The sequence below is a fragment of the Acipenser ruthenus genome, chromosome 50 (genome assembly GCF_902713425.1).
Source record: "Acipenser ruthenus chromosome 50, fAciRut3.2 maternal haplotype, whole genome shotgun sequence".
Lineage (NCBI taxonomy): Eukaryota > Metazoa > Chordata > Actinopteri > Acipenseriformes > Acipenseridae > Acipenser > Acipenser ruthenus.
Genome location: NC_081238.1, coordinates 170,319 through 196,835, shown reverse-complemented (window position 1 = coordinate 196,835; position 26,517 = coordinate 170,319). Strand labels below are relative to the sequence as shown.

The following is a 26,517-nucleotide window of genomic DNA, read 5'->3' as shown; positions in this document are numbered from 1 at the left end:
AATAAATGAAACAACAAAACAGCACAACAAACCCTGTCCTCAGACCAAACAGGTTGCCATAGAAACCAGGCCCGCCAGTGCTTGGCAGTTTGGTGTTTTGTTTTACTTCCTCTAACAATGACGAAGCAAAACTTGTTTAGAAATCGACAGTGTGGTTTCAGAGATCATTAATATTGTGAAATACTGAAAGGAGCGCAATACATTCGGTGACTAACGTTTCCACTAGAAGTCTTTCTCAGTGTGAATTCAATGGCTAACGTTTCCACCAGAAGTCTTTCTCAGCGTCTTCAGTGTAAATTCAATAACTAACTTTTCCACTAGAAGTCTTTCTCAGCGTCTTCAGTGTAAATTCAATGGCTAACGTTTCCACTAGAAGTCTCTCAGCGTATTCAGTGTAAATTCAATGACTAACGTTTCCACTAGAAGTCTCTCTCAGCATCTTCAGTGTAAATTCAATGACAAACGTTTCCACTAGAAGTCTCTCTCAGTGTAAATTCAATGACTAACGTTTCCACTAGAAGTCTCTCTCAGTGTAAATTCAATGACAAACGTTTCCACTAGAAGTCTCTCTCAGTGTAAATTCAATGACTAACGTTTCCACTAGAAGTCTTTCTCAGTGTCGTCAATTTTAGCAACAATAAAAGAAACTTAATAAATTCAGTGACAAACTTAAAGGGTACAGCAGCAGTGTCCCGCACCTGGGATTGAACCCACGACCCTCCGGTCAAGAGTCCAGAGCCCTAACCACTACTCCACACTGCTGCATAACTGAATAATCGGTTTGTGCAGCTCCAGTTATGGATGGCACAGCATTAATCTTGCATTACCTAATGTTAGGTAAGGCAGTTCAAGATTAGTGCTAATCAGAGTGCCTCAAACAACCAGACACTGAAGTAATACAATCATCCCCCACGCTGGCTGCCCCTTTACAAGGTTAGTCATTTCAATCCAGCTTTACTGGCATGCAAGATTATTAAATTCTGCAAAAGCAATTCAAGTTAACCCATGAAGCACCGCTGCACTCTTCTGAAGACAGGCTGCTTTGTAATTTTTCTGGAGAATTTTTAACTGGCATCGTCGACCTGTTATTTCAATTCTCTCTCTAACTATATCATTATGATAACTTACTCTTGCGAGTCGCGTCTAAATGTGTTCATTCTGCAGATGCAGCCCCTTCGGACGCTTTTATGACGCCTCGATATAAAATAAGAAACTGAGGCCTAAAAACGATCCATTTCTTGGCGTTTTTTCCCCGTCCTCGCAGTGATGATAGAGCGGCTCCGTATTCTATGCGTTGATCTTCATAGGCGGCGCGAAATTTCACGGCTCTGACTTAAGGGAGCACGTCTGACTGGACTGTCCTCAAAATCGCAGCTTGCAGCCAAATCCCTCCCTCCCCCCCACCCCGTGCAGCAGTGTGGAGTAGTGGTTAGGGCTTTGGACTCTTGACCGGAGGGTCGTGGGTTCAATCCCTGGTAGGGAACACTGCTGCTGTACCCTTGAGCAAGGTACTTTACCTAGATTGCTCCAGTAAAAACCTGACTGTATAAATGGGTAATTGTATGTAAAAATAATGTGATATCTTGTAACAATTGTAAGTCGCCCTGGATAAGGGCGTCTGCTAAGAAATAAATAATAATAATAATAATAATGTATCAAAACGACAAATACAGCTCCTGTTCTGCTTTTTTTTTTTTTTTTTTTTATTTAAGAAATATGTATTTGGCACTTCACGGGTTAACTGGCATCGCAGCCGCGTTGAATGAATCAAAACATCAGAGAGAAAAAACAAGTGTTATGAGAACTCGTTTTACCCTGACACACAGTCGTTTCAGTTTCCTCTCTCAGCCCTCCTGCGAGCTGAATTCAGAGAAATCTCCAAATCTCACACGGCCGGGTCTGTTTTTCCAGCACTCGTGGGTTAAGATCAATGGGTGTAAAACAGCAAAAAAAAAAAAAAAAAATCATATATATATATAACTACTGGCTCGGTGTTGTTTTACAAGCCTTGAACTTTGGAAAGACTGAGAGTAAGATCTGATTCAAGGAAACCAGGAGGTAACAGCGTTCCATTGTTCCTTTTGTGGCGAAAATGACACACAGCCAGGAATGGGTTTGAGGAGTCATTTCAAGAAGTGTGATACAAGCCCTTTAAACTGTGTCACACCACCACTCAGAACGATAACTTCTATGAACCCTAACGGCTTCTACACTGCTGGATTTTTTTTTTTCTCTGTTTGTCATCATGTGATGTGTTTTTAAAAAAACAAAACAAAACAAAGTCAACCCTATTACTTCACCCAGGCCTGGTGGCACAGGGACAGCGAGCTGCACAAACCCAGGCAGCTGCTTCTTCACTCGTTTCAGGCTGAACAGCGAGTCCGCGACCCTCATGCGATTCTCAGCGCCTGATTTCTGAGGACAGCCAATCTGATGATCTGTTTGTGCAGTTTTACTATCAGGGGATGACAAACCGATTCACTATAATGCAAAAAACAGGGAGTCTGAAGTGTTCTGCCACTGCTTCTCCTTTCCTGACAGCGTCATTCCAATTGCTCCATCGCCCCTCACAACCTGCCTGTGCTACTGGCCTCACTTTACCTGACAAAAGCTGGTCGTAAAACCTGGAGTGGGTGGAAATGCTACGCGAGAGGAGTGTTATTTCCATCCCTGAGTTTATACATACCGACAACACACACACACACACACACACACATACACATTATAATTCACCGTTGTTTCAAGAAGTTGAAATGCTGAGAATCAGGGAATGCGTTCCTAAAATTGCTTCTAAAGAGAGATTTGAAGAAGAGACCGGGAACTCTTGGCGGTTTCCAGTCCAACAGCAGCGTCATTTCTGAAACCTGTGAGAGTTTCTAGCTCAGAGGAGAGGTGATTTCAGTAAACGTGACTCTGGGGTGATTCAGAGTGAAAGTAGCGGGGCTCTTCTGAAACGCCGCGGTGACAGCACACACAAGGCAGTGTCTCTCTGCTGCCTCACACTCACAAAAGAAGAACTAGTGTCTGGGAAGAGGAAACTGAACTGTGTTCACACACAGCGAGAGAGAGACGCTTTCGATGTGTGGCAAGACATCCCAGAATTAAATAGAAACCAGGGCGGGCTTGAGGCACGGAGACTGAACTGCTCCCTCACCCCCCTAAGAGAAAGGGGGCTCCCTCCAGTCCAGGACAGGCTTGAAGCACGGAGACTGAACTGCTCCCTCACCCCCCTAAGAGAAAGGGGGCTCCCTCCAGTCCAGGGCAGGCTTGAAGCACGGAGACTGAACTGCTCCCTCCCTCCCTCCCTCCCTCCCTCCCTCACCCCCTTAAGAGAAAGGGGGCTCCCTCCAGTCCAGGGCAGGCTTGAGGCACAGAGACTGAACTGCTCCCTCCCTCACTCCCCTGAGAGAAAGGGGGCTCCCTCCAGTCCAGGGCAGGCTTGAGGCACGGAGACTGAACTGCTCCCTCCCCTCCTCACCCCCTTAAGAGAAAGGGGGCTCCCTCCAGTCCAGGACAGGCTTGAAGCACGGAGACTGAACTGCTCCCTCACCCCCCTAAGAGAAAGGGGGCTCCCTCCAGTCCAGGGCAGGCTTGAGGCACGGAGACTGAACTGCTCCCTCCCTCCCTCATCCCCCCTAAGAGAAAGGGGGCTCCCTCCAGTCCAGCCCTGTGGCTCACAAGTTAAACCTGCTCCCCTCCCCGCATCAACCAGTCGGTGTAACTGCTATCATACAATTAATAATGATCCGCCCCAAACCACAAACATGACCTCAGGAAGTATTCGAACCCGGGATAGAATTGATTCATACTGTTAGATGCCAGAGCCCAGCACTACTCGGGATTGAACGACATTCCCACACCGGTTAAACTGGAAAAACAAAAATAATTCAACTGCAAAAAAAGGGATGGGGGGGGGGGGGGGGGGGGGCGGGGGGGCAGTGGGTGACAGTTTAACAGGAGAGCTGTGGGATTTAAACACCATTGGTTTTGTAACATTTCCTTACTTTTACAAAAATGTTGCAAATCAGAAATGGGGTAAAAGGCAAATTTTTTTTTTTCTTTTTCTTGCTTGTAAAAACCACAGTAAGAAAGAAGTGAAACTGACCATAGTTAAGGAGTGTCAAGAAAAATCCACACGCGTCTGACTGGCAAAAGATAATAGTCACGTGATCCTATAATTATATATATATATATATATATATATATATATATATATATATATATATATATATATATATATATATATATATATATTTACTTATCGGAACACTTCCCAAGTGAACACATTTCGGCTTCGGGAACATCCTTGTGGTGAAACGGAATTATCCTCGTTGTAAATGCTCCGCCCTGAAGGAACAGGAACTTCGCTAAAAACAACACCACTTTCGGCAGCGCTAGCGATTCGTTGCTCCCCGATTCAAGACTGACACAGTACTGATAAGTCATCATCATCAAACTCAAATGGTTTTATTCCATCTTTTTCAAAACGGACTTGTCATCGGAAAAGTAAAATTTATATATAAAGATAGAGAGAGAGAGATACAACACATAGACACACACATATACATACATACATACATACATACATACATACATTATATATATATATATATATATATATATATATATATATATATATATATATATATATATATATAATTTCTTAGAAGACGCCCTTATCCAGGACGACTTATAGTCGTAAACAAAAATACATTGAAAAGAAAAAAAAATTATATATATATATTTTTTTTCCTTTAAATATATATACTACGTGTGTAATATATATATTTAATATATATATGACGCACACACTAAAATCACATGCTTCATAAAAATCTATACATACCATCACATCCTATACGAAATTCAGAGTCTACAAGTTAGTTGTTTTTTATTACTTCAAAAGGGAAATGGAACCAGCTATAAAGTTCATTATGTGTGTGCTGTAAAAAGAAAAAAGTGTCGATTCCTGTAAAATCGATCAATTACGACACTCCACCTGACAATAGCGCCGATCGCTTCAATAGAAATCCTCCTACAGCCCCCCCCTTCCCCCCCCCCCCCCCCCCCGTTGCTATAACACTCATCCTCTAAACACACACTGAATATCCGATTCTACCGGCCAGACACTTTGGGGGCTTTCCGTCGCCGATACTAAACATTTCTTAGAAGAAGAAGAAAAAAAAAAATACTTCCCCAATTCTCCCCTCTGCTCGTAATACAGAACAAAACTCTACACGCAAACTGCCTTTTCAATACGAGCAAACAAACGCGTCCATTCACCAACTGCACTGCAGAGAGACTCGGCAGCTGTTTGCACTGCGAGCCCAGCCTGCTTGCGCGGCGGTTTCACGGGTAACAAAGAAGCCGTATCGAATTACCAAGTCTGCACCCGCCCCCCCCCCCTTCCCCCCTCCACACACACGCGTGTTCCTTTCATGCGCGGAAAGTTGTACCACAAACTGGGCAACACCTGCATAGAAACTCCGCGCCGGTGTATCACTGGACAAATGCAATACCACGCCACACGCGAGACCATGTCTAACACTACAAAGGCTAATAGGAAGCAAATAATACACATGCATAGGATAGATATATATATATATATATATATATATATATATATATATATATATATATATTCGAAAAACAACACACGTTAAACTGCGCCGCCTGATAATTTTTTTTTCTTTCAACATAGCTGAACTAAGAAGGGTTTCTGTCTAAAACGTCATGAAATACTTTAAAAAAACACATTTAAACTTATGTACATAAAAACACACACACACACATATATAACTAATATCTTAAAAACAAATACACTGACCCCCCCCCCCCCCCCCCCCAAAAAAAAAAGAAACAGTTAAGTATTATTTCTGGCGAGCTGGACGAGAAAGCGTGAACATCCACGGTATTCTGAGCGTAAACTACTTCCTATTAAACACACATCAATGAACCACGACCGCGGCTACAACCAGGACCCGACACCATAAAACAAAGAAAAAGCGAGTCTTACCTTTAAATGGTCAACGTGTCTCTCCAAAAACACAGCCCCAGCTCTCCCAGATCAGTTCCACGTAAAATAGTCGTGGTTGTGGGCTCGGGTGAAACTAGCAACAGATATTGAGGAGCGACAGGGTACTCCTGTAAATTAAAAAAAATATATAAAATCTCGAATTACTTTATTCCTCCGTCCGGCGGCGGTATAGTACAGTAAACCCCGGTATATAAATACAGTTTCTGTACCCCGCAGATAGAATCATGAAGAATAAATGGAATTATTGGGTTATTTTTAATCCCCAAACACGTTGAAAATCGTTGTTTTTTCCTGTTAGAATTTGATTAAATAATATTATTATTATTTATTATTATTATTAATAATAATAATAATAATAATCAAACGTGGTCAATTACAGTTTCTCCTCGTGTGCTGTAACCCGGACAGCACTCGGATATTTCTGTTTAGGCGCAGCTCTCTCTCTCTCTCTCTCTCATTCACAAATTAAAATGTTCCTCAGTTTGGCAGAACTGCTCACAGCTCGGCGTGCTTCAGTGTGCTTTCTGACATGCCTTCTAGAGCGTAGTAAAACGAAAACCCTGTTTCTTCTTTTGGTGAATCATCCACACCGTGTGGTTTTTTTTTTTAATTTTTTAAATTTTTTAAAAGGACACGCTGTTCGGTCTCCTAATGTTATTACATCACGCCTCTAGTCACCGCCCCTGTTGGTTCATGCTTCGCTCAGAGGCGCTGAAGACACGCCCCCTTCAGACGGAATTCCCTGACCACGCTGCTTTTTTTTTTAAGGTGGAACTCGAGAAATCAAAATCGTTTACCAAAAAAAGTGTATACTGATCCCCAAATCCTTTCTCTGCGCGTTTCGGACCAACTGTAGCCAAGATAATGTGTATTTAACCCTCCAATACTTGAGGCAGAATATTTTGTTTATCCAAAATAAAAAGTAAGAACATAAGAAAGTTTACAAATGAGAGGAGGCCCCGTTCAGCCCGTCTTGCTCGTTTGGTTGTTAGTAGTTTATTGATCCCAGAATCTCATCGAGCAGCTTCTTGAAGGATCCCAGGGTGTCAGCTTCAACAACATTACTGGGGAGTTGGTTCCAGACCCTCACAATTCTCTGTGTAAAAAAAGTGCCTCCTATTTTCTGTTCTGAATACCCCTTTATCTAATCTCCACTTGTGACCCCTGGTCCTTTTTTCTTTTTTTCAGTTCGAAAAAGTCCCCTGGGTTGACATTGTCAACACCTTTTAGGATTTTGAATGCTTGAATCAGATCGCCGCGTAGTCTTCTTTGTTCAAGACTGAATAGATTCAATTCTTTTAGCCTGTCTGCATACGACATGCCTTTTAAACCCGGGATAATTCTGGTTGCTCTTCTTTGCACTCTTTCTAGAGCAGCAATATCCTTGCTAACAAGTAGGACTGGAAAACTAAACTATGATATTTAAATATATATTTAGAGCCTACTACAATATACCGTGTAGCTGTTTTGCATTTTTGCTCTGCTATCAATATCCATGTTTGGTCTTGAATCAACGCTTTTCCCTAAACACGCATGCAACGGCCAGCAATGGACAAACAGGCAAGTAGCCGTGTATTACTAGCTGTATAAGGTCATATTTAGGAAGCCCTCCCTGTCTTTCAATACCAATACTGGAGTTATAACGCACTCCTGCATGTTTATCAATCAATCTTTATTGTATATAGCGCCTTTCATAGTGAACCACCATCACAAAACGCTTTACAAGACAGAAAGGGCATAATACATGAAACAGCAGCAGCAACACAGCAGCTATCAGATAGCTGCTATTTACCTCGCTTGGCAACGTCATTTCACACTGTCCCCCTGGTTATACAACGCCTTTGTGTTTCTCACACTGGTTAACCATTACCTTACCATACTGTAGCTCTATGATTTTACTGTCGTGTTTCTCTCCCTAGTTTTACAGCACTAAACTCCCCCCCCACCCCCCCTCCCCCCTCATTGCCCGTCAGACGCGTATTATTAACTCTTACAAAGTCCCAGTCGACACCAAAAATCAGGTAAAATAAATCTTGCGCGGCTCCCGTTTGCTAAAGCCTTCCATTCCCTGCCCAAACACTCTGCTACACAAGACCACACCGTGGTTGACAGTCCAGTTGGTTTGCACCCTCATACGTGCACAGCTATGGCCACAAGCTTTGCATCCTGCATTTGACATCCATCATGTAAAATCAAAGAAAACTACAAAATGACATCGCAAAAAAAAAAAAAAAAAAACACTCTAGTTTCGACCCAAAATCGCTAACGTTTCCGTTTTGGAATACCCACAATCCCGTTCTGCAATGGCTTCTCTCCCCCGTGATTGGTTACACAGGTCAGCTGTCTTCCCTACACTGTGCTTTACTATTACAATTGTTTTATCTTACAGAACCCCGCTGTCTGCATGCGAGATCGCTATCAGACCCCGGAACAATGCACAGCCTGTGCGTTTGGGATTTCACAGCAGTCTGGTCGCCGTGGATACCAGCGGAATGTGATATCGACTGCTGCTGTTGGAATCTTCCTGAGGGTTCCAGGCACCCCCCCACCCCCCCTCCGCACTCACAGCCAATCACGCTGCAGCACCTTAGGTCAATTCCATCCCATTGATGAAAATGTGGCTGTGAGACGGGAGTCTGCTTCCGTGAGCTTGTGTGTGTTTTCTGGGCTGGCCTACCTTTACAAACAAGTTTACCGCGGTAAAGGAGGACTAGGGAGGGAAATAATTCTAATGATAAGCTGGTAGAAAACGGTCATTCAGTGCAGACGAGTCTCCTTACTCTTCCCCCCCCTCGATTGGTGTAACAAAGTGTGCCCACAAACTGTATAATGTCCCATTAATGGTCAGGGGCAGGGGGAGAGGGGGGCTGACCCCAAGCAAGTCTCTGAATGTTTGTTTGTATTCTCTCCCATGTTTAAAGTGTTGGCTGCTGGTTTAAATGATCCACGGAGACGAATGGGTCTGTAGCTTGATGCCTGCTTGTGTGACACTGCCATTACAATAGCGTACCCCAGCAGATCTGCACGGTATTCTGCAGGTTTCCAATGATTTTCACACAGCTATACTATGCATTCACCACAGTTTACCCAGTTTTTTTTTTTTTTTTTTTTAAATATACTTTACCACACCTCTCTGTGCTTTACAATGCTTCCCTATGCTTTACCAGACCTCTCTGTGCTTTACAATGCTTCCCTATGCTTTACCACACCTCTCTGTGCTTTACAATGCTTCCCTATGCTTTACCAGACCTCTCTGTGCTTTACAATGCTGCCCTATGCTTTACCACACCTCCCTGTGCTTTAAAATGCTGTCACTGTGCTTTACTGTACCGTGTGTGTGTGTATGTGTGTGTATATGTGTGTGTGTGTATATGTGTGTGTGTGTGTATGTGTGTGTGTGTGTGTGTGTCTCTACAGGGTGGTATGCAGCACAGACCTCCCTTGTACAAAACACATCAGAGAGCAATTAGCAGGCAGAGTCAGGGGACTGTGGCTGCCCCAATTATACTGGGGGCCCCTCGGTGCCACACACGACGCTGTCCCAACACCACAGCCCTGCCTAACATCCGCGCGGGCCCGTCTGTGTGTGTGGGGGGCGGGGGGGTTATAGGGAAACCTCCTAAATCTTGTGGTCGCGTTAAGCAGCGTCTGTGTTTAGCAATCTCCTAAAAACTGCCGAGTGATTCTAATTAGCGGAGAGACAGGGGAAGTGGGGTGGGGACAGATGGCGAGATAAGGATTTAGGCAGCCGAGAGCTGGATTTGTTAAGCTCTTTGCTGGTCTGTGCAGACAGAGACACTACAATGGTAATGGTTCTATACTGAGGGGCAATGGGAGGATGGGAATAGGACAGTTACTGTGGGTTGAGGCTGGTAGAATGGGACCACAGTGTGCCAACTACATCCTAAATTATCTTCAATGGCAATGCAATAATGGTTCTGTATTATACTGAGGGGCGATGCTAACACAAGTATAGGGCAGCTGCAATGGGATGCCATTGGTAGAATGGGACCACAGTGTGCTAACTATACCCTCAATGATCTTCAATGGCAATGCAATAATGGTTCTGTATTATACTGAAGGGCAATGCTAACACAAGTATAGGGCAGCTGCAATGGGATGCCATTGGTAGAATGGGACCACAGTATGCTAGCTATACCTTAAATGATCTTCAATGGAAATCCAGACAGACAGTGGCACTACAATGACAATGGAATAATGGTTTTGTGTTATAATGAGGGGCAATGGTGGCACACGCATGGGGCAGCTACAATGCGGCTTTTCTAAGCGATGCAGTCATGCTAATAAATTCCCCTAGGGGGCGTGCGGAGCAGTGCTAACCAGACCCGTCTCTCTCTAGACCATTGAAAAAGGTGTGGAATGGGCAGCTTTGCCAGTCAGCGCATGAGGGGTTAACTCCGCCGTGAGATCAGCCACCCGAGTGGCATTCCAGAGAAGCCCAGACCCGCAGAGGAAATTCCTATCGAAACCGTCGGGAACGCTTCAACGGAGGAGGTATGGGAAAGAGAGAGGAGGGGGAGAGGAGTCTGTTCTCCTGAGGAGGCTGGGGCTTGCAAAGGACAGACAGCCTCACATCCCAGGCCAGCTTCACTCGAGTTCACATGGCTTTCGTTCTGTTGTTGAAACTGGTATTATGTTCTCCTGTTGTGTTTTTATGGGTCAGTAATTCAAATTTAGCAGAGAGTAGGACTGTAGAGCATAAATGGAAACTGAGAGAGAGTGTGTGTGTGTGTGTGTGTGTGTGTGTGTGTGTGTGTGTGGGCAGGTATTGGTATCAGTGTGCACACAATTTGACACAATGTCCCCACAAAGACAGTAGCTCCTGAAAAAACGACGCTGTGGGGACGTCCCCACTTTGTAAAACACATTTTTAAGAACTAAATATGTCTTTATATATAAATATGTCTTTAAAAAAAAAATAACAAAAGTGTCACAATATTTAGTTTGTTCTCAACTTTCACCCTAGTAAAAAAATAGTGAGAGTCAAGCGAAGTCCCCACAAATATAGCAATGCAAACATGTGTGTGTCTGTGTGTGTGTCTGCGTGTTTGTCTATGTGTATCTGTGTCTGTGTGCGTGCATGTCTCTACGTGTGTCTCTGTGTGTGTGCACGTGCGCCTGTGTCTGTGTCTCTCTGTCTGTCTGTCTCTGTGTGTGTCTCTCGCTCTGTGTCTGTCTGTCTCTGTGTGTGTGTGTATCTCTCGCTGTGTGTGTGTGTCTGCATCTGTCTGTGTGTGTGTGTCTCCTTCGCTCCATGTGTGTGTGTGCGCCTCTGTGTGTGTGTGTATATCTCTCGCTCTGTGTGTGTGTGTGTGTGTGTCTCTGCATCTGTCTGTCTGTGTGTGTCTCTCTCGCTCTGTGTGTGTCTCTCTCGCTCTGTGTGTGTCTCTCTCGCTCTGTGTGTGTGCGCGTCTGTCTCTGGGTGTGTGTGTCTCTCTCACTCTCTGTGTCTGTCTCTGTGTGTGTGTCTGTCTCTCTCACTCTCTGTTTCTGTCTCTGTCTGTCTCTGTGTGTGTGAGACCCCTATATCCCCATCTCCAGGGAGATGCACCCCCAGGCTTTGTGTGGCTGAGCCCGGCACGCTGCCCTGTGTTTGAACCCGGGAGGGATGATGATGTGTTCATGCATGGTGGGTGTGCGGGACTCCTGTACAAACAGCCCTGCTCCGATAACAGCTCCACGCAGCCAGCTTTCAGCACCCGGAGGGCATTACTTAGGAAAGATTTATTACCAGCGCAGAGCAGCCAGGTGCAGGACCAAGGCACTGCAGAGGGGTTTTTGTTTTGTTTTGTTTATTTAGCTTTGAGGCTTTTGATTAGTATTAGTGATGCTGATTATATTAAATGACACCTCAATGAAAATGCATGAAAGAGTGAATATAAAACTCAAATGAATCAAATGTGGCCTAAACAGCGTGCGTGTGTGTCAGTGTCTGTCTGTATGCGTGCATGCATGTGTGTGTGTGTGTGTCTTGGAGTAGTGTCTGTGTGCTTCAGTGTGTGTGTCAGTGTCTCTGTTTGGGTAGTGTGTGTGTGTGTCAGTGTCTGTGCAGTGTCTGTGTGGATCAGTGTCTGTACATTGTCTGTGTGTCCGTGTGTGTGTCTCTGTGAGTCAGCGTCAGTGTGTGCGTCTCTGTGTCAGTGTCTCTGTGTGTCAGTGTCTGTACAGTGTCTGTGTGTCTCTGTGTGTGTCAGTGTCTGTGTGTCAGTGTCTGTGTCAGTGTCTCTGTGTGGGCCAGTGTCTGTGTCTCTGTGTCAGTGTCTGTGTGTGTGTCTCTGTGTGGGTCAGCGTCCGTGTGTGTCTCTGTGTCAGTGTCTCTGTGTCAGTGTCTGTACAGTGTCTGTGTGTGTGTCTGTGTCTGTGTGGGTCAGCGTCCATGTGTGTGTCTCTGTGTCAGTGTCTCTGTGTGTCAGTGTCTGTACAGTGTCTGTGTGTCTCTGTGTGGGTCAGCATCAGTGTGTGTGTCTCTGTGTCAGTGTCTAGCCACAGCACCTCTCTCTGAATCACGCCACAGCAGTGAAATTCTCATTGATGCTGTGACACAGTGATGGGAGAGGAGGGAGAGGGAGGGGAGTGAGGGGAGAGAGGATCACAGTGTTCTGTTCTAATGACACATCACCGTGTGACTGTGCAGCAGATGTGAGGGGGCTGCCAGACCCCAGTCAGTACTCACATCCCCCCTGCTCCCTCCTGCCAGGGGCATGAGACACATTCACTGCCTCCTTGAGGTCTCTGAAGAGCTTCTCATAATAAAAGCATTGCAAAGTGTAATACAGCACAGTGACAACAATGTAAAAGCATAGGGAAGCATTGTAAAGCACAGAGAGGTGTGGTAAAGCATAGGGAAGCATTGTAAAGCACAGAGAGGTGTGGTAAAGCATAGGGAAGCATTGTAAAGCACAGAGAGGTGTGGTAAAGCATAGGGAAGCACTGTAAAGCACAGAGAGGTGTGGTAAAGCATAGGGAAGCATTGTAAAGCACAGAGAGGTCTGGTAAAGCATAGGGAAGCATTGTAAAGCACAGAGAGGTCTGGTAAAGCATAGGGAAGCATTGTAAAGCACAGAGAGGTCTGGTAAAGCATAGGGAAGCATTGTAAAGCACAGAGAGGTCTGGTAAAGCAAATTATTAAAATGTCAAACTATGGTAAATGCAGAGTATAACCACAGGAAAAGCATGGGGGGGGGACTGCAAAAATACCACAGTAAACTTATCAGGGTCAATTAAGCAGAACTACATGCATGCAAAGCTAAACGCCAACACTACACATTATAACCCATAAAACACTCCACAAAATGCCTCTGATATTCCCACACTGCTACACCTGCCCACTGGAAGCTACTGTGCGTTCCGCTCTGATTCCTTGAGTGTTTCTACCAGCCTGTCGATTCATGCATGTTGTTCGGATCTCTAACACGCTCCCAGCACGCGTGTTTTTCCGTGTTTCTGTGCGCTCGGGCGCTACCTGTGCCTGAGACCGCGTGTGTGTAATTTGCTGCCCCGTGCAATTACGTGCTCTAAAATGCCACTTTGCAGGAGAGTATAATTATAACAACTGTGCTTGTAAACACGAGTCTACACACACACACACACACACACACACACACGTCACCGAGGTCTGATAACAGCCTGCTGGTCATATCACAGCTTGACTTCTCCACAGAGCGAGAGAGGGAGAGAGGGGAGAGAGAGGGAGAGGGAGAGACAGAGAGAGGGAGGGAGATACTCTATATGGTAACACAGTACTGTACTGCAATGGATAAGCAGTGTATTAGATATTATCTAAAAAATGACTATCGCACCTGTAGTACCATTCTACCATCCCATTGTGCTACCATTGCACCTTAGTGTAATACAGAACCATCGCCACTGTAGTGCCCCTGTCTGTCTGTCTGCCTGCCTGCCTGTCTGCATTGCCACTGTCTGTCTGTCTGCATTGCCATTGTAGTGCCCCTGTCTGTCTGTCTGCATTGCCACTGTCTGTCTGCATTGCCATTGTAGTGCCACTGTCTGCCTGTCTGTCTGTCTGCATTGCCACTGTAGTGCCCCTGTCTGTCTGTCTGTCTGCATTGCCACTGTCTGTCTGTCTGCATTGCCATTGTAGTGCCCCTGTCTGTCTGTCTGCATTGCCACTGTCTGTCTGCATTGCCATTGTAGTGCCACTGTCTGCCTGTCTGTCTGTCTGCATTGCCATTGTAGTGCCCCGTCTGTCTGTCTGCATTGCCACTGTCTGTCTGCATTGCCATTGTAGTGCCCCTGTCTGTCTGTCTGTCTGTCTGTCTGTCTGCCTGCTTTGTCATTGGAGGTAATTTGGGAATGGATTGGAGTGAATGGGTTAAAATAACATTTAGATAAGAACAGGAACTGCTTCTCACACTCACAAAAAAACCTGAGTCACTAACTGAAGCTGTTCCAACAAGCCCTCGACACACACACACACGATACAGAGAGAGACAAGAGGGAGAGAGAGAGAGATGGGGGAAGACAGAGGAAAGGAGGGAGAGAGAGATCAAATAAAAGGACATTTAACACAATTAGAGTAACTTCTCAGATGGCAGTTACAAATGCCCCATGAAATTACAACGCAGCCTGTGGACAAATGAGGACAACGGCTCTGACACGAAAAAAAAGGAAGTTGCGACAATTCAGAAGCACCGCGTCTTACAATGAAAGCGTGTTTTTATCAGGGTCTCGTCAGCGTGACTTGAATTGCTTTGGCAAGAGCAGTCTGGACCTTGCCAAGAAAGCCAGTTTGTAAAAACGCAAAAAGCGACACACTGTAGACGGAATTGAGCGCTCCTATTGAATCTGCGCGCCCAAGCGTTGAGTCAGACCATTCTCTTGTCTGTTCAGAGAGGCAGAGACACAAACGTTTGTGTCGGAGCATGCGAGGGTGTGGGTGCGTGCGAGCGTGAGTGAGTGTGTAAAACGAGGCCTGAGTCACACTGACTGGCTGTGAACTCTTACTGCCAGTGTGACGCTCGCACACGCACACACACACACACAGGAGGGGCAGAGAGAGAGAGAGAGAGACAGAGAGACACAGAGAGAGAGAGGTAGCGCCAACCCACACACTGATACCAGCTTACAGCTGGCAGGCAGAGCACAGATTAGGCAACGGTGTGTCTGTGTGTGTGTGTGTGTGTGTGTGTGTGGCTTTGACTAGTGCCTTCATAAGCCTTACTGAGTGTACAACTAGTAGAGATTGAGTCAAGCAGACCAGCGTTTGGGCTCTAGTGCCTTCATCAGCGTTACTGAAACTAGAATATTTTCATAAGTGTTTAAAGTATTTACTCAGGTCTTTATTTTATTTATTTTTTGAAAGGAGGTAAAAACGTTTGTTAACTATACAAAAACTAGACCAAAATAAGCGAGTAATTCAATACAGTGGGTTTTGCAACTCACTTTGTAACATTACCAGGATTTTGATCTCCTTGCAAAACAAATACATAAAAAAAACAGGAGAGAATTAAAAAGGGTAAGGCTTAAAGGGATAAGAGTGGTTCTCACCTGTCAGTCAGAGAGACGAGACGAGTCTGATTCACAGCATTACTATCCCGGCCAGCCCGGTCCACTCTCTGAAACAGAACCGTCAGAAAACACGATCAATACTGAGGACTTTGTGAACTAAAAACTGCCACAGACTGTCGGGGGGGGGGGGGGGGGGGGCCATTATGGAAAAAGTATCTGGGATCTGAACTGGGGGGGGGGGGGGGGGGGGATGGAAACGATACTCCTGTTGCATAGCAGTTTCACCAGGTTTTACTACCAGCTTGATTGGCCACAGTGTGCACAGGTAACAAGCTCTGGTGGGTCTGATTAAACTCCTAGCAAAAGCAGGAATAGATCAAAGTGCTGTTCAATAGGAGCCTTGTTTCCATCCCTGTGAATGGTGAACTATCCCGGGGGAAGAGCTGCAGTTCGGACCCAAGCAATGTACGGTGAAGCACAGAAAATATGCTGCAGGAAACTCATTGCCAGGGATTACTGCCCTGCTGTTCTCACGCCTCTCTAACTTTGTCACCCTCCCCGCTCACACCCCAAGGGAATGACAAACTGGGGCTGTGTGAACTCGCACAGCCCCGCTGATAAGAGGCAGGACAGCGGATTCCTGTATCTGATATCGTGAATAACAAAGTACAAAGGTCTCTCTCCGCCCCCCCCCCCCCCCTTCCACTCTGCCTCTGCTTGCTGGCAAACGTTCTTATTACAGCGAGGGGAATAAGACTCCTGTTGCACAGCAGTGTCACCCATTCCAGGTTTTACTACCAGCTTGATCAGCCACACAGTGTGTCTAGGTAACAAGCTCAGGTGTGTCTGATTATTAAACTCCCAGTGAAACCAGGAATGGATCCAAGTGCTATGCAACATCTTGCTTTTAATAAAGCTGGTAAGTCTGTCTGTCTGCATTGCCATTGTAGTGCCCCTGTCTGTCTGTCTGTCTGTCTGTCTGTCTGTCTGTCTGTCTGCATTGCCATTGTAATGCTTCTGTCTGTCTGTCTCTGTCTGTGTCTGTCTGCCTCTGTCTGTCTCTGTCTGTCTGTACCCATGCCGAGCTATAAGAAGCCAGTCTGATAAGTTAATAGTAAATGTCAAACCGTGGGCGATTCGACTTGAGTAAGCAACAATGCAACCACAAATATCACGGCTCATAACATCTCACCACAGCTCACATCTGTATAACAGAGACACACAGCCATGCGATCACACCAGCCTGATATCTGCAAGTACACTGGAACTGCAGCCTCTCTCTTTCTCTCCACGCTTTTTCTAAACCACCGCTCAAAGACACTTCTTATCTTAAATGTTATTTGAACCCATTCACTCCAATCCATTCCCAACTCAATTCACTACAACCTTAAAATCGGAACTGAAACAGGGTTTGGTACAAAATAAAAAAAACGTTGCATGAAGTTGTCAAACACACGTTCGCCGAATCAGCTGCTGCCTTTTATTGACTGACACGCCTCGCCCCCCCCCCAGGGACACTGCAGAGGTGAAACGACCCAGGAAGTGCACGCGCAAGTGCAAAATACCCTGAAAATAAGGGACAGAAACTGAGAACTTCTTTTAACTAAAGGTTCAGCATTTTCGGGCAGATTTGATGCTTCAGTAAACTATTGGTTCAGCCTCCCAGAGTCATCAAGGGCCCCGGGATATACCAGGAGAACATGCCCGCCCACCAGGGCCGTGCCAAACCCAATCGGAGGGGGAGACATCACCAGGCAGTTTATATATAAATATATACAATGGTTGTCTGAATGCTCCTTAACTGATGACCTTCAATGTCAATTCCGATTCTGTCAATATTGAAAAGTGCAGCGCTACTCAGACCAGATCTCGTGATGATCTGAATCAGATACTGCCTGCAGTCGCACGTCCCGACCCACACACGTCCTGTTTGAATGTCCCAGAGCCTATAGGTGTGTAGGAGGTTTTCATTTTGTGGGTGGGGGGGGACCTTATCTGTAGGTATTCAGCTGTGAAAAGGTCAAAATGCATTTGATTACATTCCCTGATGTTTGCAAAACCACTTACGGTACACACGGCTTCCAAGCATGTTACAGCAATGGAAATGCACAGCAGTCTGATCCACTCCTGGTTTTACTGCCAGTTTAATCAGACACACCTGAGCTTGTTACCTAGACACACTCTGGGCTGATGAAGCGCGTACTAAACATTTGAATGGGTGAAACTGATATGCAAACGTTTGCCCAGTCTTGGCAATGCTTGTGCCGTGCCCCTGCTTTACCACAGTGAGCTACGGATTTCTCTATGCATTGCCTGCTTATGTCGGTTTTAGTCTTTCTAAATACAAACAGCAGACTGACTCTCTGTCTTTCTAAATGCTCCCCTTAGTATAATACGGACCATCGCTCTTAAGGGCGGGTTTCAACACGGCTTGCATTGCCTGTCTGTCTATCTGTCGCACGCATTTAAGAGCGAAGCAGCTGTAACTGCGAGAGAGCCAGCCCCCCTCCCCCTCCCCCTCTCTCTGTCTCTGTCCTCGTTTGCCTGTGTCAATTTAAAGAGCCGTACGGAGTCTCCTTTAATGTGCAGTTAAAGGGGTAGGGGCTGGCCACGGTCCAATGCGTGTAACGTAATCCCTCAACAGCTGGGCCCCGGTGACTGGCTGGAAGGGGGAGGGGCCAGAATCAAGCACAGGGATAATGGGAGAGTTCAGAGAGGGAGGGGGAGGAGCCAGGGCTAATGGGAGAGTTCAGAGAGGGAGGGGGAGGAGCCAGGGCTAATGGGAGTGTTCTGAGAGGGAGGGGGAGGAGCCAGAGCTAATGGGAGAGTCCAGAGAGGGAGGAGCCAGGGCTAATGGGAGTGTTCAGAGAGGGAGGGGGAGGAGCCAGGGCTAATGGGAGTGTTCTGAGAGGGAGGGGGAGGAGCCAGGGCTAATGGGAGTGTTCCGAGAGGGACGGAGCGCAGACCTGCTGCTATAGTTTCACACAAGCTGTTTTCAAATGTCAGAAAATAATTAGTGTCTGAAGTGGGTACAGTAAGAGACGACGTATGAACTTGGGAATGTTATTGTGATCATCACGGTTAACGCTGCGACCGCTCTGGCTGGTGTGATGTGCTTATTAAGAGATGTAATCTGAGGGGTCAACTGCTGGCCCTGTGGTACGGGAATGAATTGACACATCAAAGGTCAGCCCAGCATCGACACAGCTGCGCACTGCAGCCTCTGAGAATCACCTGCTTACGTTATATTTACTGAGCATTAGAATTACAATGAAATACCAGCATTGTAAATCACAGAGAGGTCTGGTAAAGCATAGGGAAGCACTGTAAAGCACAGAGAGGTCTGGTAAAGCATAGGAAAGCATTGTAAAGCACAGAGAGGTATGGTAAAGCATAGGGAAGCATTGTAAAGCACAGAGAGGTCTGGTAAAGCATAGGGAAGCATTGTAAAGCACAGAGAGGTCTGGTAAAGCATAGGGAAGCATTGTAAAGCAAAGAAGGATTGAAAAAGCATATAACGTCTTTTTAAAAAAAACACAGAAAACCATTGTAAACTATGGTAAATGCATCGTATAACCAAGGGGGAAAGCATAGTAAAACTGCAATAACACTGTACAATTAAAAAAATTATTCCGAGTGCAGTAGTTCTGAGTGGTTCTGGGTAACCTGGTGCTCCAATATTAAGTCAGTATCATTTTTCTCTGAATCTGCACTGACCTCTACACAGCATGTAACTGATCTGCCTAGACCAGGCGCGTCCCAATCGATTCAGAAAGGCCACTTTGCATTCACCGCCCTCCCTCCCTCCCTCCCTCCCTCCCTCTCTCTCTCTCTCTCTCTCTGCGCTTTCAAAAAGGACTTGTTATTAAGAGATGGTACATCTCCAACCCTTTTAAAATTTGTATTCATGGCAAAAAACAAAGCACGGTTTAAAAGATGAACGGCAATTGTTTTCAATGGGGTCTCATCCCTGCCAACAGTTTCGCATGGATCTCACTGCCTTGTTGTGGAACCATACCGAAGCAAGTCAAGGTAGGAACAAGGCAGGGGTGTGCACGAGTTCAGCAGGCTAAACTGGTTATGCTTGTGCAGAAAATGCTGTTTGAGGCATAAAGACAGGGAGCCAGCTGGTGAGTCGCGGGGAGTTTGTGCAACATACAGTACGGACAAAAAGAGTTTTGCATTAGCTAGAATTTTAGAATTCAGATGGAGAAAAAGCTATATGGACATTATTTAGATCTTTTATTTAACATTGTGCAATCAAAGAAACAAAATGAAATCGCAAAAAAAAAAGTCTACACCGGAAGCCATAATAGTAGTACAGTAGCATTTCACTTTAGATTTCAAAAAGGTCAAGTTTTTTTTGTTAAGTATATGGGAAAACTACACAAAGCGGTGCGTAATTCAATATGTTAAACATGATTCAACTGGTTTCACTTTTTGGCAGCAGCTGTAAACGTTTTGTAAATCTAGCCGGCTCCTTTCTGCTTTCAAAAGACAAAAAAAAATAATAGTAATAAGATTTCTTTTCATCACCAGCCAAGTGAGGCTGGAGTTTACACCCCAGCTGTGCGAGAGAGAAACGGCGCGGCCCCTTTAAGAGAGAGAATCCCTTTAAGAGATGAAGGAAGCCCGCCCACCAGGCCTCGCAGGCCTGACAGCCGTGCGCTGAGCCGAGGTGGGCTAGCGGGTCACAGACAACGAGGAACGGGAGATATCCACAAACACACAATGTCAACACAGTCACTCTCTCTGCTTTTTTCTCCATTTAGCAACTTCTACTTTGTGTTGAGATTCCTTTGCATGCTTTGGGGTCAATATATGGGGTGTGTGTGTGTGTGTGTGTGTGTATATATATATATATATAAAATAGATAGATAGATAGATAGATATAGATAGACAGATAGATAGATAGATAGAGAGACAGAGAGAGACAGGTAGATAGAGAGACAGAGAGAGACAGGTAGATAGATACAGACAGAGAGAGACAGGTAGATAGATACAGACAGACAGAGAGGCAGGCAGGCAGAGATAGATAGATAGAGATAGATGGAGACAGAGAGAGACAGGTAGATAGATACAGACAGAGAGAGACAGGTAGATAGATAGAGACAGAGAGGCAGGCAGGCAGAGATAGATAGATAGAGATAGATGGAGACAGAGAGAGACAGGTAGATAGATACAGACAGAGAGAGACAGGTAGATAGATACAGACAGAGAGAGAGACAGGTAGATAGATACAGACAGAGAGAGAGACAGGTAGATAGATACAGACAGACAGAGAGGCAGGCAGGCAGAGATAGATAGATAGAGATAGATGGAGACAGAGAGAGACAGGTAGATAGATACAGACAGAGAGAGACAGGTAGATAGATAGAGACAGAGAGGCAGGCAGGCAGAGATAGATAGATAGATACAGACAGAGAGAGACAGGTAGATAGATAGAGACAGAGAGAGAGACAGGTAGATAGATACAGACCGAGAGAGACAGGTAGATAGATACAGACAGAGAGAGAGACAGGTAGATAGATACAGACAGAGAGAGAGACAGGTAGATAGATACAGACAGAGAGAGAGACAGGTAGATAGATACAGACAGAGAGAGAGACAGGTAGATAGATACAGACAGAGAGAGAGACAGGTAGATAGATACAGACAGAGAGAGAGACAGGTAGATAGATACAGACAGAGAGAGAGACAGGTAGATAGATACAGACAGAGAGAGAGACAGGTAGATAGATACAGACAGAGAGAGAGACAGGTAGATAGATAGAGACAGAGAGAGAGACAGGTAGATAGATACAGACAGAGAGAGAGACAGGTAGATAGATACAGACAGAGAGAGAGACAGGTAGATAGATACAGACAGAGAGGCAGGCAGGCAGAGATAGATAGATAGATAGAGACAGAGAGAGACAGGTAGATAGATACAGACAGAGAGAGAGACAGGTAGATAGATACAGACAGAGAGAGAGACAGGTAGATAGATACAGACAGAGAGAGAGACAGGTAGATAGATACAGACAGAGAGAGAGACAGGTAGATAGATACAGACAGAGAGAGAGACAGGTAGATAGATACAGACAGAGAGAGAGACAGGTAGATAGATACAGACAGAGAGAGAGACAGGTAGATAGATACAGACAGAGAGAGAGACAGGTAGATAGATACAGACAGAGAGAGAGACAGGTAGATAGATAGAGACAGAGAGAGAGACAGGTAGATAGATACAGACAGAGAGAGAGACAGGTAGATAGATACAGACAGAGAGAGAGACAGGTAGATAGATACAGACAGAGAGAGAGACAGGTAGATAGATACAGACAGAGAGAGAGACAGGTAGATAGATACAGACAGAGAGAGAGACAGGTAGATAGATACAGACAGAGAGGCAGGCAGGCAGAGATAGATAGATAGATAGAGACAGAGAGAGACAGGTAGATAGATACAGACAGAGAGAGAGACAGGTAGATAGATACAGACAGAGAGAGAGACAGGTAGATAGATACAGACAGAGAGAGAGACAGGTAGATAGATACAGACAGAGAGAGAGACAGGTAGATAGATACAGACAGAGAGAGAGACAGGTAGATAGATACAGACAGAGAGAGAGACAGGTAGATAGATACAGACAGAGAGAGAGACAGGTAGATAGATACAGACAGAGAGAGAGACAGGTAGATAGATACAGACAGAGAGAGAGACAGGTAGATAGATACAGACAGAGAGAGAGACAGGTAGATAGATACAGACAGAGAGAGAGACAGGTAGATAGATAGAGACAGAGAGAGAGACAGGTAGATAGATACAGACAGAGAGAGAGACAGGTAGATAGATACAGACAGACAGAGAGACAGGTAGATAGATACAGACAGAGAGAGAGACAGGTAGATAGATACAGACAGAGAGAGAGACAGGTAGATAGATACAGACAGAGAGAGAGACAGGTAGATAGATACAGACAGAGAGAGAGACAGGTAGATAGATACAGACAGAGAGAGAGACAGGTAGATAGATACAGACAGAGAGAGAGACAGGTAGATAGATACAGACAGAGAGAGAGACAGGTAGATAGATACAGACAGAGAGAGAGACAGGTAGATAGATACAGACAGAGAGAGAGACAGGTAGATAGATACAGACAGAGAGAGAGACAGGTAGATAGATACAGACAGAGAGAGAGACAGGTAGATAGATACAGACAGAGAGAGAGACAGGTAGATAGATACAGACAGAGAGAGAGACAGGTAGATAGATACAGACAGAGAGAGAGACAGGTAGATAGATACAGACAGAGAGAGAGACAGGTAGATAGATACAGACAGAGAGGCAGGCAGGCAGAGATAGATAGATAGATAGAGACAGAGAGAGACAGGTAGATAGATACAGACAGAGAGAGAGACAGGTAGATAGATACAGACAGAGAGAGAGACAGGTAGATAGATACAGACAGAGAGAGAGACAGGTAGATAGATACAGACAGAGAGAGAGACAGGTAGATAGATACAGACAGAGAGAGAGACAGGTAGATAGATACAGACAGAGAGAGAGACAGGTAGATAGATACAGACAGAGAGAGAGACAGGTAGATAGATACAGACAGAGAGAGAGACAGGTAGATAGATACAGACAGAGAGAGAGACAGGTAGATAGATACAGACAGAGAGAGAGACAGGTAGATAGATACAGACAGAGAGAGAGACAGGTAGATAGATACAGACAGAGAGAGAGACAGGTAGATAGATACAGACAGAGAGAGACAGGTAGATAGATACAGACAGAGAGAGAGACAGGTAGATAGATACAGACAGAGAGAGAGACAGGTAGATAGATACAGACAGAGAGAGAGACAGGTAGATAGATACAGACAGAGAGAGAGACAGGTAGATAGATACAGACAGAGAGAGAGACAGGTAGATAGATACAGACAGAGAGAGAGACAGGTAGATAGATACAGACAGAGAGAGAGACAGGTAGATAGATACAGACAGAGAGAGAGACAGGTAGATAGATACAGACAGAGAGAGAGACAGGTAGATAGATACAGACAGAGAGGCAGGCAGGCAGAGATAGATAGATAGATAGAGACAGAGAGAGACAGGTAGATAGATACAGACAGAGAGAGAGACAGGTAGATAGATACAGACAGAGAGAGAGACAGGTAGATAGATACAGACAGAGAGAGAGACAGGTAGATAGATACAGACAGAGAGAGAGACAGGTAGATAGATACAGACAGAGAGAGAGACAGGTAGATAGATACAGACAGAGAGAGAGACAGGTAGATAGATACAGACAGAGAGAGAGACAGGTAGATAGATACAGACAGAGAGAGAGACAGGTAGATAGATACAGACAGAGAGAGAGACAGGTAGATAGATACAGACAGAGAGAGAGACAGGTAGATAGATACAGACAGAGAGAGAGACAGGTAGATAGATACAGACAGAGAGAGAGACAGGTAGATAGATACAGACAGAGAGAGAGACAGGTAGATAGATACAGACAGAGAGAGAGACAGGTAGATAGATACAGACAGAGAGAGAGACAGGTAGATAGATACAGACAGAGAGAGAGACAGGTAGATAGATACAGACAGAGAGAGAGACAGGTAGATAGATACAGACAGAGAGAGACAGGTAGATAGATACAGACAGAGAGAGAGACAGGTAGATAGATACAGACAGAGAGAGAGACAGGTAGATAGATACAGACAGCAGAGAGAGACAGGTAGATAGATACAGACAGAGAGAGAGACAGGTAGCTAGATACAGACAGAGAGAGAGACAGGTAGATAGATACAGACAGAGAGAGAGACAGGTAGATAGATACAGACAGAGAGAGAGACAGGTAGATAGATACAGACAGAGAGAGGACAGGTAGATAGATACAGACAGAGAGGCAGGCAGGCAGAGATAGATAGATAGAGATAGATAGATAGATAGAGACAGAGAGAGACAGGTAGATAGATACAGACAGAGAGAGAGACAGGTAGATAGATACAGACAGAGAGAGACAGGTAGATAGATACAGACAGAGAGAGAGACAGGCAGAGATAGATAGACAGATAGACAGACAGACAGACAGACAGACAGACAGGCAGGCGGACAGACAGACGGACAGAGATAGATAGACCGACAGAGACAGACAGATAGATAGACAGAGAGAGAGACAGACAGACAGAGGTAGATAGACAGATAGTTAGTTAGATAGATAGATAGCTCTGGCCAAAAGTTTTGCATCACCCTATAGAATGAACTCATTCTGCTTCATAAAGTCGAAACCTGCTGGATAATGTTCCGTTAACATACTGAATCGCACGTCGCTTTGTAGTTTCCCATGAACGAACAACTAACCAAAAACTGAAAAATGTGACATTTCAAAATCGAACACTAAACACTGCACGCGAAAATGAAATGCATTTTGTAGTTTCTTTCATTACATGATGTTAAATAAAAAAAATGATGTTCATATAGTTTTGTTTGCCTTTGTTTTAAATGCTGTGTCTCAATCCTAAAATTCTAGGTGATGCAAAACTTTTGGCCGGAGCTGCAAACTGCAATAGTGTCAAATGTATGTAATATTAAAAAAAAAAAAAAAAAATTAAATAAGTGTGCTAAATCACAAGCAAATACATACGGGGGTTTTGCACGGGCTCTCTCCTAGTTTATGACGTCACAGAACCCCTCGATGTTTTTTATTTGCTTGTAATTCACTGCAGGCTAAAAATACACTTCCTTAATGAACTCGTTTCTGCTTCATTTACACTTACTACTAATAGAGACAGCAGGTGCACACGTTCAGTTCAAACCATTGCAAACTCATTTTCTGAGCTGTACGGTTGTTTCAGTCTTACGAACCACCTCCACTGCCCAGGTGTTCCTAATACCAGTGTGGAGTAGTGGTTAGGGCTCTGGACTCCTGACCAGAGGGTCGAGGGTTCAATCCCTGGTCGGGGACACTGCTGTTGTACCCTTGAGCAAGGTACTTTACCTAGATTGTTCCAGTAAAAACCCAGCTGTATAAAGTGGGTAATTATATGTAAAAATAATGTGATAGTAATAATTGTAAGTCGCCCTGGATAAGGGCGGTCTGCTAAGAAATGTAATAATAATACCGAGGTTGTGATCTGCAAGCAGGGTTTAGGGTCAACAAAGCGACACAGAGAGCAACAGATCAGTTCTATTTTAGAGTAAAATATATTTCGGGCAGAATTTAAATTTAAAAAGAAACCGCGCTAGACAGCGCACAGAAACAGCGTCTGCAGTTTCGCTTTCAAGACTTTTTTTTTTTTTTTTTTAATTTCTGTTTGTAGCGAAAAACACCGGGTGAAAGCGGGACACAACCAGTCTGCCTGCCTGCCTGTCAACTTCAGAGGATTAAAACAACACAGAACAGCTGCCGAGTGACGGAGCCAGTTCAACTTGTATCGGATCTCTCTCTCTCTCTCTCTCTCTCTCTCTTTCTCTCTCCTCCCCTGAACCTCTCACACTGACCAAAAAAAAAAAAACACACACACTTTTGCATTCTCGTCAGTTGCCTCTTTTTTTTTTTTTTTTTACATCGATTTCGTCACCCGATAGTATTTTTCATACCGTTCCGCTACTGAGCAAAACACAACACCGATAAGTTAGCGAGATAGTGCAAAAAGTTGTGTGGGGGGGGGGGGGGGGGGGTAGGGGGGGGGGTGTACTTTTTAAATGATAAAATACTTGGCAAACCTGATTATTATATATATATATATATATATATATATATTTAAAAAAAAGTAAAACTATTTTATAAAGAGAGATATAAGCCGGCACACACACACACACTGTCTGCAGCCCTGCGGTGTCGCCTGTCACTCTGCACAGTGTAGACACAGCATTGCTGGAGTCTGGAGTACAGACAGCTTTTGTTTCGCTATCCCCTTACTCTAACCCAGATGCACTGAATGCACGACCTCTGCAAATACTCCGTTTAAAATACATACAGATACCGAATATCAA

The 26,517-nt window shown here is 44.9% G+C and overlaps 1 protein-coding gene across 5 annotated transcripts in view; it reads right to left on the bottom strand.

Moving 5' to 3' along the window:
• The window catches only part of LOC117404581 (lysine-specific demethylase 6B), a 78,265-nt gene that overhangs the window by 28,865 nt on the left and 22,883 nt on the right, over positions 1–26,517 (bottom strand). For 3 of the 5 annotated variants that reach the window (XM_059015509.1, XM_059015505.1, XM_059015507.1), the window contains 2 exons: positions 15,566–15,633; positions 6,017–6,144 (listed from right to left, as the gene is read on the bottom strand). The gene's annotated coding sequence lies outside the window, so the exon portion shown is untranslated. The remainder of the gene's footprint in view (positions 1–6,016; positions 6,145–15,565; positions 15,634–26,517) is intronic. The other 2 variants (XM_059015506.1, XM_059015508.1) reach the window with 1 other exon arrangement.